The sequence below is a fragment of the Balaenoptera musculus genome, chromosome 18, assembly GCF_009873245.2.
Source record: "Balaenoptera musculus isolate JJ_BM4_2016_0621 chromosome 18, mBalMus1.pri.v3, whole genome shotgun sequence".
Taxonomy (NCBI): domain Eukaryota; kingdom Metazoa; phylum Chordata; class Mammalia; order Artiodactyla; family Balaenopteridae; genus Balaenoptera; species Balaenoptera musculus.
In genome coordinates this window covers 61,061,468-61,079,726 of record NC_045802.1, presented here as the reverse complement: position 1 = coordinate 61,079,726, position 18,259 = coordinate 61,061,468, and the positions used below count along the sequence as shown (strand labels likewise).

Here is an 18,259-nt window from a genome sequence, read left to right as displayed (position 1 = left end):
ACCGTATTAATAGACCAAATGTGAATCCAAAAGATCATTGTCCCTGGATATTGAGATAGCTTTATATAAAACTCTACACCCATTCTTCATGGTGTGCTGGATATATTATAATTGCTCTTCCAGATCATTCTTCACTCTGCTCTGTGCCCCAGGAGGCTGGCCTGTATGGATTCCATCAAAGGACTGTTTCAGTCTCTGGGGTCTAGCTGGGTTCAGGAGGAGCTCATGGAGTGAGAAGAGATTGAGGTCAGAGTATTTAGTTCCTGTTTTCCTCTCTGAAGCAATGCGTCCAGCTAATTGTGTGCCTCAGAAAAATGTCCCTGCTACCCCGAAGTTGGCTTTTCTATATGACTTTCTCCCTCTGAGTTCTGGACAGTGCTTCAATTCCTTGTCCCTTCTATCCTTGGAATAATCCCAGTTTTATTGAAATAGGCTTTGAGGTTCCTTGATACTCCAGCCTCACCTTAATAAATAGTCCCTTTGTTAAAATAAAATTACCCTAATTTCAATATGCCATCTGTTTCCTTCTGTGACCTTGATTGGTTCATATGGGAAACTTCCTTAACATGATCAAACATTGTGGTATATCAATAAAGTAAACAGACAAAGAAGGAATGTATCTGGTCTTTTGTCTGAGGTTCCTGGCACAGAGCTGCAAAAACCCTTGGAATTGCCTAAGTGATAGGAATGTCTTTGTTATGCTAATGGAGTGACTCATCGTGGGTCCCTAGGTAGCTTCAGGATGGGGTCTGGTCCCCAAAAGACCAGGCACATGATTAAAGGGTTGGGGACTTTGAGGTAGCCTGACATGTAGGAAGCAGAGAGGGGCTGGAGATTGAGTTCAATCACATGGTCAGTGACTTAATCATTCATGCCTAAGTTATGAAACCCTGATTAGAAGCTCTGTGGAACTTCCTGACTGGAGAGTACATTAATGTGCCTGGAGGGTGACATGCCCTGACTCGATGTGGAGGTGGCATGGGGACTCTGCACTCCCTTCCAGTACTTCACCCTATGAGTATCCTTTTTAACAAAGCTGTAATTCTAAGTATAGAACTCTCCTGAATTCTGTGAGTCATTCTAGTGAGTTACCAAAGCTGAGGGGGTTATGGGAACCCTCCAACTTACAGTCAGTTAGTTGGAAGTCCAGGTTGCCTGGCAACCCCCTAAAACGCAGCTGGCATCTGATGCAAGCACAGTCCTGAGAAGGGTTAAGCCCTTAAACTTGTGGGGTCTGATGCTAACTCCTGGTAGTTAGGGTTAGAATTGTATTGCAGTACATCCAGTTGTGATGGAAGTGAAACAGAGCAAACATACACCAAATCAGGAGACAGCATCATGTTTAATGGTAAAGCTTCAAAAATGTTTCTACTAAGATGGGGATATCTACTGTCATATTAATATTTTCACTTTTAGTAATACTATTTATTAAGGCTGTGAATTTTCACAGAGTAAAACATTGGTTTTGCTGAGTCTTGTAAGTTCTAATATGTTTCATACTTATTTTTACAAAATACTCTTTCTCTTCCCTGGAACACTCTTTTGGTTTTACCAGAATCTGTGTCTCCCAAAGTGCAATTCCTAAGACCCCACAGTAAACTCTTTTCTTACTTGTAGCCTTCTGTGTTTCTTCTTGGTCGACAATAGTTTACCTTAGGGTTTGCTCTTGGTGTTGTACAATCTATGGTATCGGACAAATGTATAATGACGTATATCTATTACTGTAGCATCACACGGGGTGTTTTCATTGCCCTAAAAATCCTCTGTGCTCTGCCTATTCATCCCTCCATCTAACCACAACCTTGGCAACTACTGATCTTTGTTGATTGTAGAGTTTTTGTTTTTTTTTTTTGGTGGGGGGGCATGGGGTAGGGTTAAATGAAATGATGAAATGTTTACCAAATCCAAAGCAGTGCGCCAGGCACATAGCAAATGATCAAAAAATTTTAGCTTCTTCCTTTCTCTCAATTTCCTAAATATACTCTGAGATCTGGCTTTTATTTATAGACATTTAAAGGCTACTCTTTTTTTTTAGATTCTCTTTATATAAGGACTCAATTATGGAAAATTACTTTTATTATATTTAGCCTATATGAGAAACTAAGAAATAATTTACTGGATGTAAATTTGGGTAGAAATGGATGTCTTTTTAAAGTTCCCTTACTATAAATCAAATTTATTCCTGGACAGCTATTAGTGATGTTAAAAAACAAAATTCTACTGAATAAATTTGAAGATCTAATTAACTTTATTCAATGATTTATGAATCAGGCAGCATTCCATCTAACAACTAGAAGCAAGCTCTGAGGGGTTATACAAAATGAATTTATAGAAAGGAGGGTGGGGCAGGAAGTCACTATTACAAAAAAAAGAAGTTATTTTGGGCAAGAAATCTTTTCAGGGGAACCCAAGGGCAAGCGTTTTATCATGCAGATCGCCTCTTCTTCCTCTGGGGGGAGATAGAGAGGGCCCATGTGACAGATTACCTTACTGGTGCTGCCCAGAAAATTCCAGATTGGTTAATTAAGATTACATTTCTGGTGAAGGTCGAAACTACAGTTGGGTAAGGTATTAAATCTAGGTTTGGCATCATGGGCTTTAGCACAAGTGACACCATTTTAGGTCTGTGGTTTTTCCCTTTAACAGTGCTATTCTTCAATTTGAGAAGTATAGTTACAGAATGTCTACATTTATGGGATGAATACATTGTTATAAATTCACTCTTAGGTATAATGCTTCTCAGATTTCGAAGTTTAAGCTTTTTTTTTTTTTTTTTTGTCAGCATCAAGTCTTTGATTTTGCTACTAGCAAAATGGTCTGGATGATCATACCTAAAACTGTGTAGCTAAAGCCGAGATACTGCTGGCAAGGCAAACTATGGTGAGTACTTTTCGAGAATCAAATATTCCTGATTTGATGTGCTAATAACCAGAGTCAGTCCCTGGCAAAAGGCAAAATTTGTTTCAGTTTTGGTTCATTTTGTGCTTTATTCTTTTTTGGTAGCAAACCTTATGCTCTTTTTCAAACAGGTTTATTTTGCCTTATTCTTACTTTCATTGTGATTAAACATGTTTATTCTAAAGCATAAATTCACTAGGCAATGCATACAAGGAGATATTCATTTTATTCCTATGCAAATTTGTCTTTTTGGCAAAATAGAGTTCTTTCTGGTATTTGGGCCATGTAGGCCAAGTATCATATTGTTCTTTCTTGTAGAAGGAAAATAGATGCACATATTTTCTATAGTAAATTTTCACTGAGTTCACTGAAATCAACTGCTGTACATTTCTGTTTAGCAATTTGGAACTTTAAAAGCGTTTTCATGCTTTATCTTCTTAATAACTGTGTAAGATAGACAGGGCAGGTAGCATTGTTGGTATTGTATAAAGAAATTGCAAAGTAAAGACTCTGAATGACATATCCAGACTCTAGGAGCTGGAGGATGGGTTGAAAACCCAGTCTTTGGCCTTTTGGCACAGTGATTTCTCTGCTAACTCACATTATGCCTCTCTATTTGTAACTCAACTAAACTTAGTGACTGTTTATGTCAGAGAAGTTGGGGATATGTGGTTATGTATATTAATTCTGGCATGTCAAATCATAGGGTTGTTTGACTTTTTTTTTCTACCCATAGTTGTAGGGAGTTGTGAGAGGTGAGCTTATAATTCTAGCCTTTGCTGTTACAGTAACTGATGACTGTTGACTCACAGCCAGGTTCATTTGCTTAGAATTATTTATTTGGTAAGCGGATTTGTCTTGGGCCATGCCGGCCGGTGTCAGGCAATACAAGATGACTGGACTTGAATGCATCAGAATTTTGTAATTAGAGTTTGTCTAAACAAAAATAATGAAACAAACAAAGTTAGAATGTTCCCAGCCCTACTGATAAATTATTGTATTCCCAAGAATTTAAGTCAGAAACCAGAAGAAATCTTTCTCTCAAATAAAAGTATGTGGATCTAAGTCATTTCTTGTCAAATTTTCCTGGTATAGGTATTGACAAAAAAGGAATCATTATTCATTGAATAGCATGTGCTTGTTCCTTTACTGCCCAGCTCTTTTAAGCCTATCAAATCTGCAAAGTCTATATTATTGTCCCATTTGACAGATGAGAACATTGAGACTCAGGGCGATCAATTGCCAGTAATGACAGAGCTCAAATTTGAATAGTGTTCTCAAACCAAAGTTCATGCTTTTTCTGTTCTCCCAACAATCCTCTCTCACAAACAAATGTCTACAATTTCTGTAATCTCAAAATGTTTGTATTTACAAATCTTATCCCTAAGAGATAATCATTTCTTAAGTAAATTAGACGTTTTTATTTGCCTGAGTAACCAGAAGAATTTTTTCAAAAAGGGAGATAAATTGTAGATTAAAATATGTTCCTTAAACCATTTTGATAATGTCAGGCCGTATTAAATAACTGCAGATAATTTAAACCCCATGCTTAATCTAAGTTTGATTTGGAGGTAAGGAATTCCTCTGATACACTACAGTAGTTGTCCCTGGAGTATAAAAAATTATTTTGTATAGGTGAGGGAATTCAGCAGGGTTAGTGAAAATTTGCCAGCATAAAAATTTAGAAGGCATTGATCTGTGTACCTACATGTGAAGTAGAAAGATTTAGTATATAAAAGATTTGTGTGTTCTACTTATAAATTTTAATTACCATGCACATGATAAAAAGACTCCTAATACTGTAATTTAAAAATCTACGTAGATTTATTTTCCCAGAAAAAAATCTTTATGATTAATTGCATGTAACACCTCTAAGAGATCCTCAGTACTTTGCCTCAGTGTACAAAGTTTTTGTTAAAAAAAAAAAGTATAATAACTCGTTAAGGATTCATTGTGAATACTGTGTTGCATTTTAAATACTGTTTGGTAAATTCTAGTTTTGACAGTAGTGAAATGATTTAGTTTGGAGTGGGCTCTTGGTCATGCTGAAGGACTCTAGTAAATCAGTTCTGTGGAAAAAAATTTGAGTGTACGTCACTATACTAGCTCTAGGACATTCAAAAGCAGTTAAGCCTTTGTTTTACCTCAAAAAAGAATGTTTAATTCATTAGAACAGGTAGATAAAAACACACTTATGCTTTTTCTTGGTATTTTACTTGAAGATTAATCTTTTTTTTCACCACTGGATCTGTACAAAAACAAATTTATTTGGAAGGAACTAACTGTCATGTGGTATGTGGGTCTTAGTTTTCTTAAAGTGAATAGGAAATGTCTGGGGCCTAAACAATATTTCAGTTTGAGGGTAATGTGTTTTCTGGTTTCTACTCTGTCAGATTCTCACCCTGGTCTCCAGGGGAGGCAAGAGAAGATTGTCTATATGACATATTTTGCCTAAAGCAAGTCCTGAAACTAGGATTCATATTATTCATTTGACTGAGTGTTGATTTCCATAGATTTGTCAAGGCTCAGAATACAATCCATTTTCTCAAAAAATGTAATACCTCTCTTTTACAAATGAAGTTGTATTTTGTACAAAATAATGAGGGAAAATGGGGAAGTAAAGAATGTTTGACTTTGAAACATTTTTTACACATTAAACTACATAGAATCAGGCTTTTAAATGGGCTTGATTTTTTTTTTAACTTATTTATTTTTGGAGGTATTGGAAAATTTAGGACTCTGAACACCCGTTTCTGACCAGATGGAAAGAAACAACAACAACAAAAAAACAAAACCACGTATATAGAAAAATTACTTAGAAATCATGAGGTCTTGTCTCTTTTCAATGTGTGAATCAAAATAGTAAAATATAAACTTAGTCTGATAAAGTAAATGAAATATGACTTATTCCATTCCAGATGTTAGTTGCCACTGATAAAAATCTTCTTGAATTTCTGACTGATCTTGCAGAGATGTAAAATCCATGGACTCAGTTGATAAAGATTAATGATGGTATTATAGTTTTCAGAGATTAATAGAAGATCATAATCATATTTTGCTATATGGGGAAGCTTTTTAAAAATAGGGAATATCCCATAATTGCATTCCAAACATAGTAAGTATAAGAACAGACAGTTTTTGTTGTTGTACTTCTTCTTCAAATCCAGGGATAAAATAATAGAAAAGTTCTATGAGGTCATGGAAAACTTCTATGAGGTCATGGAAAAGTACTCTAGAATTAGGTTAAAAAGACAAAATAAGTACCCAAACCATATGATTTATCTGTGGTATAGACAGGAATTACTTTTACACTATTCATTCTCCAAGGCCTAGTCACTAGGTTGAATTTTTCTGTAATGACTATTACAACTATAATTGCCCTTTATATTGAGAAAAGTCACATCATAATCCCCCCAACAACCTCCCAAACCAATTCCTTGACCTGAATTCCCCATAACTGTTAACATCATTACCAATGGACCACCCTTGACATACTGGAATACCTTTTATAACAATTCTTAAGTTTCATCCTCTATATTCCATAAAATGCCAATTTATGAATATTCTACCTACATAACACCTTCTTTATCCACCTTATTTTCCCCATATTCATTGCCATTACCCTTGTGGAAGTGTAAGTTAATTCAGATTTTTTCTAATAGGAAAAACGAACTTCCACCTTTTAGAATTTAAATATCTCACTACCACCATCCCCAAACACACAAATATCAACTCACTCAGAGTTTCAGGATTAAACCCTTCTTGCTGTAAAGCAAAGATAAATAGTTATTTGCTGAATTGGTTCTAATGGACCATCAGAGTCAATCAAGAAAGAACTAGTGGAGAGGATTTTTGCATAGCAGTTAGAAGGGAGGAAGAAGAGTGCTTGAAAAAGCAAGAAGGAAAGTAAAACATTTGAGGGAGGAAGTCATGTCCTAGTCTAAGAAGGAGATTAGAGGATGAGAGAGGAGAGAAAAGAGGGCTTTCCAGAAGAAGAGACCAATATTTGCCCTCTGGGGAGACTTGGAAAAGAACCCACTGTGAGGGGGCATTGCTGACACGCTCAGGGCTCAGGTACAAGATTTGACTCCCATACTGTGCCTCTCCTTGCCACATTGAGGTTTTATGCCATTATTTTTACTGGATGGGGTTTTCCCTTCATCTAGACCCTCATTGGGTGACTATCCAGTAGGAGTGATGCTGCTCTGTTGGACTTTGCTTGGTTTGGTCCTCATCTTAACACCCAGAACATCCTTAGGATCAATAGCGGGCTGATGTGCCTGCTTAGTCTCTAACCTCCATATATACTTGGGGAATTGCTGAACTTAATAACCAGAGACACCCAGAACTCCATGGTGTTTAATGATACACTGGAACATACGTAAGTCTTAGAGACAGCTTTGATCATCTCTAATTTATCATCTTTTTCTTTTCCTATTGTTAAAATATGCATTTATAAAAAGGCCAAATCCTGACTCTCATAAAAATCATAAGATCAGCACATGTCAAAGATTTTATTTAACTCATGAATTTATGAGGTAACCAGTTAGATGTCAACAACCAGTTCAAAAAATAAATCAAAGAGCAGAGATAGAGGCCATGAAATGATTTTATAGACGGAAGCAAAACCAACTCTTTTTCATAGGGATGGGGCGGGCAGGTGGGGTTAGGGAGGAGAAATGAAATGTCTCTCCATCAGACAGGACTGTTTTGCACGCTAACCGACAAGAGCCATTTGCAGTGCTATCAGTTATCTACAATTTACAGAATTCTAAAATAGCTCAAAAGACCAAGAAAAGTGCAAATCCCTTAGATTCAGAACCTGGAAGAATGTTCTTTAGAACAGAGGTTAGCAAATTTTTTCTCTAAGGGACCGGATAGTAAATATTTTAGGCTCTGTGGTCCACATACGGTTCTTGTCACATATTCACCTTGGCTTTGTTCTGTTTTGTTTTATAACCTTTCAAAAAATATAAAAACCATTCACAGCTCCAATACTGTTCAAAAACAGACCACTGGCCTGATTTGGCCTGTGGTCCTAGTACACCTGACTCCTGCTCTCAACACCTGTAGCTTAGGATTAAAGTCACCCAATAACATTTTTGGTCCATTTCAAAGTCTTTCACATTTTTCCTTGTACCATCTGGACCCGTCCTTCATTTTGTTGCAAAATAATTCTTTTAAGATGCTAATTTGGTCTCAGCTTTCTCCTTTCCGGGAAATTTCATTGGATCCTTGCAGAATTAATTAAGTGCAGACTTCTTGGACCTGGACCTGGCATTCAGGACCTTTGCTCATGTGACTGATGCAGATTTATTCCCCAGTATCTTCTGTGTGTGAACCACTCACTCACTCTTACTTAAATATGCCTCATTTTCTTACTACTGTACATTTTCATGTTTTAACCATTACTCAGAATTTTCTTCCTTTTTTGAAATCCTAGGCTTCCTTACAAGGCCTGTTTCAAAAGCTGTCTGCCCACTGGTGTCTATCCCAATTTTTACATGGGGGGATGTTCTTCCTCGAGTCATACTAACATTAGCATCATTATTACTATCCTTCAATCTAATCTTCCTCTATTAACTCATCTTTACCTGTATTACTTCCTGTCTTAGTCTGTTTAGGCAGCTATAACAAAAATACCATGTAGTGGGTGGCTTATAAACAACAAAAATTTATTTCTTAGAGTTCTTCAGGTTGGGAATTCCAAGATCAAGGACAGATTCAGTGCCTGGTGAGAGCCTGCTTCCTGGTTCATAGAAGGCTGTCTTTTCACTATAATCTCATATGGTGGAAGGGGTAAGGGAGCTCCCTGTGTTCTTTTTCGTAAGGGCACTAATTTCATTCATGACCTAATCACTTCCCAAAGACCCTACATTCAAATACCATCACACTGGGGATTAAGTTTCAACATATGAATTTTAGGGGTACACAAGCATTCAGTCTATGGCATTTCCCATTCAATATTGAACATTTTTCTTGTTTACCTAATCTAGGCCTTTCAAAGATTAGGTTCTCAGTGAATTTTCGTTGCATTGCATCACTTGTTTCTTCTCTTGCTTCTGCATAATTTTTAAATTTGCTGGCATAAGAGTTTCTCTTGACTTACTGAGATAAGCTAAACGTGTTTGTTGCCTAAAGGCAACATCATTAGCCAGGCTGGTATCTATGGGAAATCACTGACTCTACTGGTATTAGTTACTTACTGCTGCATACCAAGCTACCCTAAAACGTATTAGCTTCAAGCTAAACACATATTTATGAGTTAATGGTTTCTGTGCGTGAGATATGCGTGTGTGGCTTAGATGGGTGCTTTGGCTTAGGGTCACGTGTGATACTGCGGTGAAGATAGTGCCAGGGCTGCAGTCACCTCAAAGGTCAGCTGAAGAAAGATCTCCTTCCAAGCTCACTCATGTGATTTTGGCAGGATTCGGTTTCCTGCGGGTTATTGGACTGAGGGCATCATTTTTCTCACTGGCTGTTTGTCAGAGAACTCCCGCTATTCCTTGTGTCTTCTCCACGGGGCAACTCACAACATGGCTGTTTGCTTCATCAGACTCAGCAAGTGAGAAGAGTCAGAGGGAGAAGGAGGGAGACAGAGAGAGGAGAAAGAGAAAGAAAGAGGGAGATGGAGGTCAAGTCTTTTATAACCTAATCTCAGAAGTGGCATTCCATTACTTTTGCTGTATTCTATTTGTAATAGGCAAGCCTCCAAGTCCAGAACACAGTCCAAAGGATAGAAAATTACACAAGGGTATGGATACCAGGAGGCGGGATCATTAGGGGTCATTTTAGAGTCTACGTGCTCCAGTTCTCTATATTTCAGTTACCAAACCACTCAGATGATGGTAATAATGTTGAATCTACCAAACTCAGAGAACTGCAAAATTAAAATGCTATCATAAGTTCAAAATGCTATGGAATGCATGTTGTGGTCCCTAAATGTAAGAAGACCACGGAAAACTTCTCCTGTCAAATAATGGAGAAATTGATCATATTTATGGAAAAATAATTAATTTTCAGCAAAAATTAAGGTTTGCTGAAAATGAAAATGATTTAGTATGACTCTGCATTTTTCCCTCTATTATCTAAACCTCCAGCTTTTGGAAATCCAGACCTTTTTCTCTTGTTTTGCTACAGCATTGCATATTCTAAATAGACACACTTGCATCTTAAAGGAAGCTTTGCAAAGATAGTAATCATAGACAAAGGAAAGGTTCTCAGGCTTCCGTGAAGGTGTCTAATTTTGGAAGATCTCTTTCCTAAAAATCTTGAAAGAGACTGATTACTCTGCTTATATATGTATTAGAGCCCTGAGAAATCATCTTTAAAGTGTCTGGTTAATCCAATTTAATCACCATTGTTTCAACTCCTCTTGCTGCAGATTATTACACCTGCAGTCTATCATTGTTCCAGCAGATGGCAAAAGCATACTATGCACCAAGTTGGAGTAAGTTTGAAACTGTATATTGAAGGCATGAACAAATGGTCTCAACCTGTTTTAAAAATCTGCCTTTGTTGTGTTTGGGACACCGTGGATGTGAAGGGAATTGTAGCATTCCATCACGTACACCACTGATGCAGACAGGTTTTGCTGAAATTCTACAGAATTAAAGACAAAAAATAGTTCATAGGAACGAGTGATCTCAAGCAGAATTAAGTCATGCCTGCGTGTTAATCGTGTAGTTAATTCAACCAGGCTTTTTTATTTTTCTTTTTTCTTTTTGATTTATTTTAATAAAACAAACTGGATATAATATGGAAATCATTTTAATTAAAAGGAAGGCATATGGCAGTTTGTAATTATAAGCCAAGAAGATCCGTTATTTAGATAGTGTTCTGCAGTGGGAGTTAAAAGACAGAAAGACACAAGACATTTGCATTCAAATGCTGGTTTTCAGTTATGGAATACCAGTATTTTTTAGAGTGTACATAGTATTGCACATATTGTAATTTAGAAAGCATATACGCATAACAATTCCATTGCTATTCTTGTCTATGTTCTTGCTAATTTGACAATACTGTAATTTAAACCAAGAACATTATGCAGCTATGTGATTGTAACCACTGAGCGATAAGGATGGCAAAATTTATATTCATGCAAAATAAACATGAATTAGGCAAAATTCAGATAATTTTTCTGGTATTGATGCTATCTGGAAAGAATGCACACAACCAAAATGCAGTGAAGTAAAGCTTGGTTTTCTGTTCGTTTTCATTATATAAAATGAGATGCATTCTCACAAAAGAAAGAAAGAAGAGAGAGAGAAAGAGAGAGAGGAAGAAATCTCCATAATGTATCTTGATAATAATGCCCATTGCTGTACTTGTTCTTCTGGCCTTAGCAGAATATCAGGTCCAGTCCTTCCTGTGAGGCGTCCTACCCTTGGTAAGGGGCTCCCCATGGGGAAAGGCCACGTGGAGCCAGGAGAGGTATCAGGAGGTTTGCTGGTGATGCTTTCAGTGAGCAGGTGGGCAGGCTTTTAGCTGGAGCTAGCTCAGCTTGTCAAATCTGAGGGCTTGGAGCGGCAGCCTAAAGGGAAATGAATTCTGAAGTTCGTAGCTGGGAAATGAGAGCAAGACTGGAGGAGCTGTGAGATCGAATTGGGCAGTTCAGGAATTAGTTTCTGAATAGAGGCTATAATGCGTGGCTACTTTTTCCTTGTGGCGTTTTGGAAGACTGTCTGTTTAAAGGCATTAGCTAAAAGGAAGGCGTTACATCGATGTCTTTAGGAATTGTCAATCTACAGAGTCCTCTCCGACTGTTCCCTGCTTTCGCTGATAGCTCAGACCCAATTAGATTGTAAATGGGATTTGGATTACTTTTTACTTAAATACATTCTTATATATGCTTAGAGTAAAGCTTAGCTGGCATTTTTCTATCCACTGTAGACATCTTTCAAGACAACCCATTTGACTGGATATTTTATTATCTCAAAGTGCTTGGCTTTGAAGTACAGTTTTAGAGAATTTATTGTGGCTTGTAGTCTACAGTAGTTAAAACTTGAATCTATTTTAGCACTAATCCTTGGAGAGCCTTATTGTTTCCTTTCTTTCTCCAGAAGTGTGTTGATTTCCCTTTATAGATTTTTACGTATCTACACTGTTTGTTTATCCATTTTTCAGTCCCATGGAGATTTTTAAATAACCATGAAAGTAGTATTATTCAAGGTTTTCTTGATAACCTAAAGTGTGTATATCTATCCATTTCCTTTCTACATGCATATTTTCCTTCATTCTAGATACTGTATGAAATCAATTTTGCAAATGTATCATTGTTTATCACAACACAAATTAGCTGAAAATAAGGATATCTTGAAAATCAGAATCTTGAAAAAATCAACAAAAGGAAAAATCAGGTTCAAAGAACTTAAGACCTTACAGTGAAAATGGCATTAGAGAACTTACCTATATGGTTTTCACATCTGACATTATTAGAAAAGACAGCTTTATTATTAATAAAGTAATATTTTTATTTACTGTATATGATGTTGAGGAAATTGTTAGGGTCTCTATCCACATTAGTTCCAATGATGTATTTATAGTTTGTTTTCTTTGTTGGAGAGAGCTTTCAGGCAGAGAAGCTCTTTGATGCTGGTTTCTGTGTCTTGGCCGCAATCTAATTGTGAATACTTTTGTGATTTTGTTAGTTAGAGCTGCTGACAACAGGGTTCTTATACTGGTTCCTACTTCCATGTCCTTTTATCCCTTTTCTCACTTTTCTAGTGACATCATTGCTTGGGTATTTGACTTTTAAAAAACTTTTTGACTTTTTTAGAAGTCAAAAAGTCAACTTTGGGTGACTTTTTTTTAACATACTAAGGTATTTTTCACCTCTTCCCAATTCCCAGGATTTTACGCTTTTAGCTAGGCTTTATGTGAAAATATACACTGTCAACCCATCTTACTTATGTCTTAGCTTCCGCATCGCACAAATACAAACACCACCAACGTGTAATTCCAAAGCACAGCATTGTAGTCTTTTATTTTCACTTGTTTCTAAAGGATTTATTGAAAAGTCACTCATTATTTCTCTGCTACTCATTTTAGCTTCTTTTTTCCAATTTCTGAATGCCAAGGTCCTCTTTCTTTAACTCTCTCTAACAGAACTGCATTTAATAATTTTACAATTGTATTCAATAATATTTACTGAATATCTATACTGTGAATACAGTAGTGAACAGAGCTGATAGAAGTCATATCCTTATCAAACTTCCAAGGTAAAAGAAATGACAGATATTAAAGACATAGTTAAAGTAACGTGAGAGCTATGGATGTTGATGACAGCAAGACCAAGTCTCAGAGAAGGACCAGGGAGGCATCTCTTCCAATTACTAGGAAAACATAACATATTAACTTCAAACCTAGTGCATCAAACCAGCACCATTATGTGTACATATTCAGTGAGTCAAGCATTTAAACAGACTACGGTGTGATGGCTGGTCTCTGCTTCTTGATATCTGGGGACTCAGTTGGAGGACTCAGAGCAGAGGCCGGAATTGTCTGAAGCACATTCAGTCCTATGTCTGGTACTTGACGATGGCTGTTGGGTAAAAGCTTAGCTATGACTCCTGGCCAGAACAACTCATAAGGCCACGAGCTTGGGCTTCCTCACAGAATTATGGATGAGTTCCAAAGCTATGGCAAGAAAAAGGCAGGCAGAAGCTGTATCCCTTTTATGACCTAGTCCCAGAAGTCACACAGTATCACTTCTGCCTTACTTTACTGGTTGGAGAAGTCACAAGCCAACCTAAGTTCAAGGGGAGGGGAAACAGACTTTAGCTCTTACTGGACAAGGGACAGAACTCTGGGAAAGCATATAAGATAAGAAATATTGCTCTGCTATAAACGCTTTCAGAAAAATACAATCTGACACAGTCTCTTTGAGAAAGTGATACTTAAGTTGAAGCTGTTTGCAAGGGAATAAATATGGAAAGACATTATGGTCAGAGGAAGCTGTCTGAGTAAGGATCCTGAGGTGGGACAAACAAGTGACTTAACTGAGAAAACGAGAGCCAGTTTAGCTGGGTCATAGAGAGTGAACAGGTGATTGGCAGGAGATAAACCTGGAGAGGTAGGGCCGTATAGGTCTTGGCAAAGAGTTCAGACTTCAAACAAGGCCCTACACATCATGTTAAAGATATGCAGACCTCATCATGAAGATTATAGGAGACTGTGGGCAGGTTACAGTTTGGGAATGACGTGATCAGATCTGTCGTTACAGATGTCAGGCTGCTGGATTGCAACATAGAAGTGTGGGTAATGGGAGCAGTTCAAGGACAATTGCAGTGAGCCAGGTTGGAGAGAAAAGTGGCCTGGACTAGGGCGGTGGCTGTGGAGTTAGAGTCAAGTAGATGGATTTGAGATCTAATTAGTTGGAACGGGCAAGATTTGGGAAATGGTTTGGTGGTGAGGTAAGAGGGCAGTCAGATTTGAGAATGTATTTCTGATGTTTTGCTTTGGAAACTATATATGGAAAGACTGGAGTAGCAGGAATGGCTTTTGGGGGTAGAGATTAGGAGTTAAGTTTTAGAGATACTGAATTAAGTGTTTTGAAAGCTACATTGAGACGTCCAATGGTAAGTGGATTATATGGGTCTGGAGCTGAGGAGGGATGAAGTATATGTTTGTGAATCATCTGCATATCGATGGTACCTACAGCCATGGATTAGATCAGAAGAGGCTATCGATAAAAGGGGAAGCAGTGTCACAAATTAGGTTACTTAAAGAATAAATTAGGTTACTTTCATCTTGCAGAGAAAGAAAAGCAGCTTGGGAAAAGGAATTTGACTTTTCTTACAGTTTAAACTCCTTCAGAGCAGGAGTCATTTCCTTACAGGATGGATTGAGATATAATTACAGGTAGAATGGGTAAGGTCTGGGAAGTGGTTTGGCTTTAAAAGATCTCTGCAGAGTCCATTTTCTATAGCAACTGAGAAAATTCATAGACACGAGGCTGGAAAATACTGAATTCATCAGTAGTGGAGAATAATGCTTATAATTGGAAAGACATGGTTTTACATAGGTTTTATTTTATGTGCTGTGAAATAAGAAAAATGCTCTCTAGATAGTAAAAAAGTAAAACTGTATTTAGAGTGAAGGTGAATAATCAGAACTATTTGTACAAATTTGCAAGACTGTGTTCTGAAATTATGCTCAATGAAGCTGTAGACCCATGAATTTTCTATGGCAGTGAATATTTTCTATGTTTTGCAACGTAGAAGAGTGGTTTTGAGAAGAGTGTGTCCAGGCCTTTGAAGTCCTTCTCTACCCCTTTGAGTGTGAGTAGGTGGGAAGATAGGAAGAGTTACAGCAATGCGTTATTAATAACTACTGGCATTGCTGTGGTTGGCCACATGTGACCAACTAGTTGGTGGAGCTAATGTGGGCAATTTCACTTCAATTTGCAATAAATAAATAGCCACCTGGCTGTCTCTGGGTAACCCATCTTGTTTCTTGGTGACCTAAGAACATTGCCAATAAAATTATAATTCTGTTAGTTATGTGTTGCTTTCTGATTTTTGACTGATTGCTCTCCAGTAGTGGATTATTTTGAAGAGAATGGGCATTATGAATAATAACTCTGTTATTAAAATACTTTTAATCCCCAGAACCCCAGAATGTTGTATCTTCTCAGCAAAGAGAGACAACACTTTGGTAATAACAGTATCTGATGTGAATGGGTTTAATGTTTTTGAACCTGCATCAGTGTAGGGAAATCCTGAAGATGGAACTTATTATTGAAGTATTATAAATTACAAATTTCAATACTAGGTAATTGTAAATGGAAGGCTGATTTTCTATAAGGTGAATTCATTCATTCATTTAATATATACTGAATATTTACTACTTGCTACTTATGGTTCTAGGCTATTGAGGTCTAAGAAATGAGCACAGTAATTGCCATTCAGGAGCACACAGTGAAAGAGAGGAGAAAGTCTAGAATATTCCCTATTGCATTCAGGGTGTTATGAGAGTACAAAGAACCGTTACCTAAATCAGAAGCTTTTCTTGATGCCCTGGTCTAAAAGGAAGTTGACTTGAAATGAATCCTTCACAAGACAATAGGTGTTAATATCTCTAACGTTTTTCTTTTAACATTTAAAATATCCCAGAAAAAAAGTAATATGGTTCCACAGTGTGAACAGGTACATACTTCATTTTCTGTATGATAATTGGGATCTAGACAATGAGACGCTGAGTATAATGAGGCTGCTGGGAGCCGCACGAGATAGATTTCCCCATAGGTGTAATTTTCCTTCTAGATTTGACACTCTGCTGGGTATATTGCGCTCAGGGCCTGAATGTGGTTCACCATTAGTGGTTCTCAAAACCATTAGTGAGTATCTGGATCACCAGGAGGACCCCTTAGAGCAGAGTCCCAGGCTCCAGACCTGGGGTGGGGCCCAAGATTTGCATTTCTAACCATTTCCCAGGTAACGCTGGTGCCAATGCTGCTGGTCCCAGAACCGCACTTTGAGAACCACTGCATTCGATTTACCCTTGTCCTCAGTGAGTTTACAGCCAGGTGGGGAAGACAGCAAATGAGCAATACGGTGTAGTAAGTACAAGGGGAAGTGAAGATTTAAGGTGAGATTGCTTAGAACCATCAGATTTACGTCCAATAGTGACCTAGTGATTTGTAGACAGGCAAAATGAAGTAAACATCTGATGTAATTATTAAGACACTTTGTCCCCAAAGCCTAACAGTATAAACCTTTTAGTGAGGAAGAAAAAGTGACAGTGCCTCCTTGATTGTTTGTCTGTGCTGATTGGTTTCACCAGTTAAATGCTTCCCTTTACAATTCTTTGCTGATTTAACCTCACATCATTTGGGAACTACTTTTCTCTCCAGTGTCATCAGATAAATAGTGGCTGTATTTGTGTTTCTTGACAGCCATATAAAAGTGCATTTATAGGCTGGGGTTTCATCTGTCTTCCTTTTTATGTATAGTTGCAAATATAATGAATTATGTCAGAGCCTAAATAAAAGTCCTTTCCTTTCCTTTGACAAAGTTTTTCTTCTGACCCAATTTAAGAACTGTGAACTGAGAGATTATCTTATACAATGAAGAGAATAGAAAAATCCTAAACTTTTGAAGATAGATTTTGTTATTACAAAGTATGTGAATAGTCTGTAATCATTTTACTTGAATTTCCAGAGGAGAAAAAAGTTATTTCTTTCATATTTCACTTTAGTGAAAGACTGAAAAGCAGTTTCAAACAGTGTAGGTGTTTCCCTCAGATGTCAGATATTTAGAATTGGCCCAAAGTAGAGGACGGTGCTTTCTAAAAGCATAGTTTGGAAATTAATGAATACTGCTTTGCCTCATAGTTCTATCTTCTGGTTGCTTTAATATAATTTTATTGCCCCCTTAACGCTTCTTCTCCCACCCCTCATCCCTTTGCTTTCTGCTACAGTCTTCTTGCAGGGAAAAGAGGAGTTTCTTGCCAGATAATGTCTCAGGGTTATGTACACCGTCTAATCCTATATCCTTCTCATTTTCTTTTCCTCTTACATACCCCAAATTTTGACCTACTTTTCCAATTTATGTCAGTTAATCTTCCCTGTGATTTTGTTCTCTTCTCCAAGACACTGTGGAATAGAGCATAGGATTTCTAATTCCTATTTCTTTTCTTTAAAGTACTTAACTCCCTTTTTATTTTTAAAGAACTTAATATTTATAAGAAGGCAAATATGGATTACCAAAGTTAACAAATGACGAGTATGTAATAAATACACAAGAAGTCTTAGAATGTCCTCTTTGTAGCTATATCCAGTTTTGTAATGTGAACCAGATTTGCTTTTTTTTTTTTTTTTTTGGCCACGCTGCTTGGCTTGTGGGATCTCAGTTCCCCTACCAGGGATTGAACCCGGGCCACGGTAGTGAAAACTTGGAATCCTAACCACTAAGCCATCAGGGAGTTCCCCCAGATTTGCATTTTTTTTTTTAAGTGTTTTTTTTTTTTTTTATTTTTATTTATTTATTATTTTATTTTCGGCTGTGTTGGGTCTTCGTTTCTGTGCGAGGGCTTTCTCTAGTTGCAGCAAGCGGGGGCCACTCTTCATCGCGGTGCGTGGGCCTCTCACTATCGCGGCCTCTCTTGTTGCGGAGAACAGGCTCCAGACGCGCAGGCTCAGTAGTTGTGGCTCACGGGCCTAGTTGCTCCGTGGCATGTGGGATCTTCCCAGACCAGGGCTCGAACCCGTGTCCCCTGCATTGGCAGGCAGATTCTCAACCATTGTGCCACCAGGGAAGCCCCAGATTTGCTTTTTAAATGTTTTTTTTCCCCCTGACTCTCTGACCCCTTTGACTACTTGACTTTCTAAGTTTCTGATTCTTCTGGGAATCTCTAAGAA

At 37.5% G+C, this 18,259-nt stretch overlaps 1 long non-coding RNA gene across 4 annotated transcripts in view; it reads left to right on the top strand.

The window, feature by feature from the left end:
- Window positions 1–18,259, top strand: part of LOC118883955 — a 138,949-nt gene that overhangs the window by 47,010 nt on the left and 73,680 nt on the right. For all 4 annotated transcript variants that reach the window (XR_005017147.1, XR_005017149.1, XR_005017146.1 and 1 more), the window contains one exon: window positions 2,783–2,880. This is a non-coding gene — a long non-coding RNA (uncharacterized LOC118883955). The remainder of the gene's footprint in view (window positions 1–2,782; window positions 2,881–18,259) is intronic.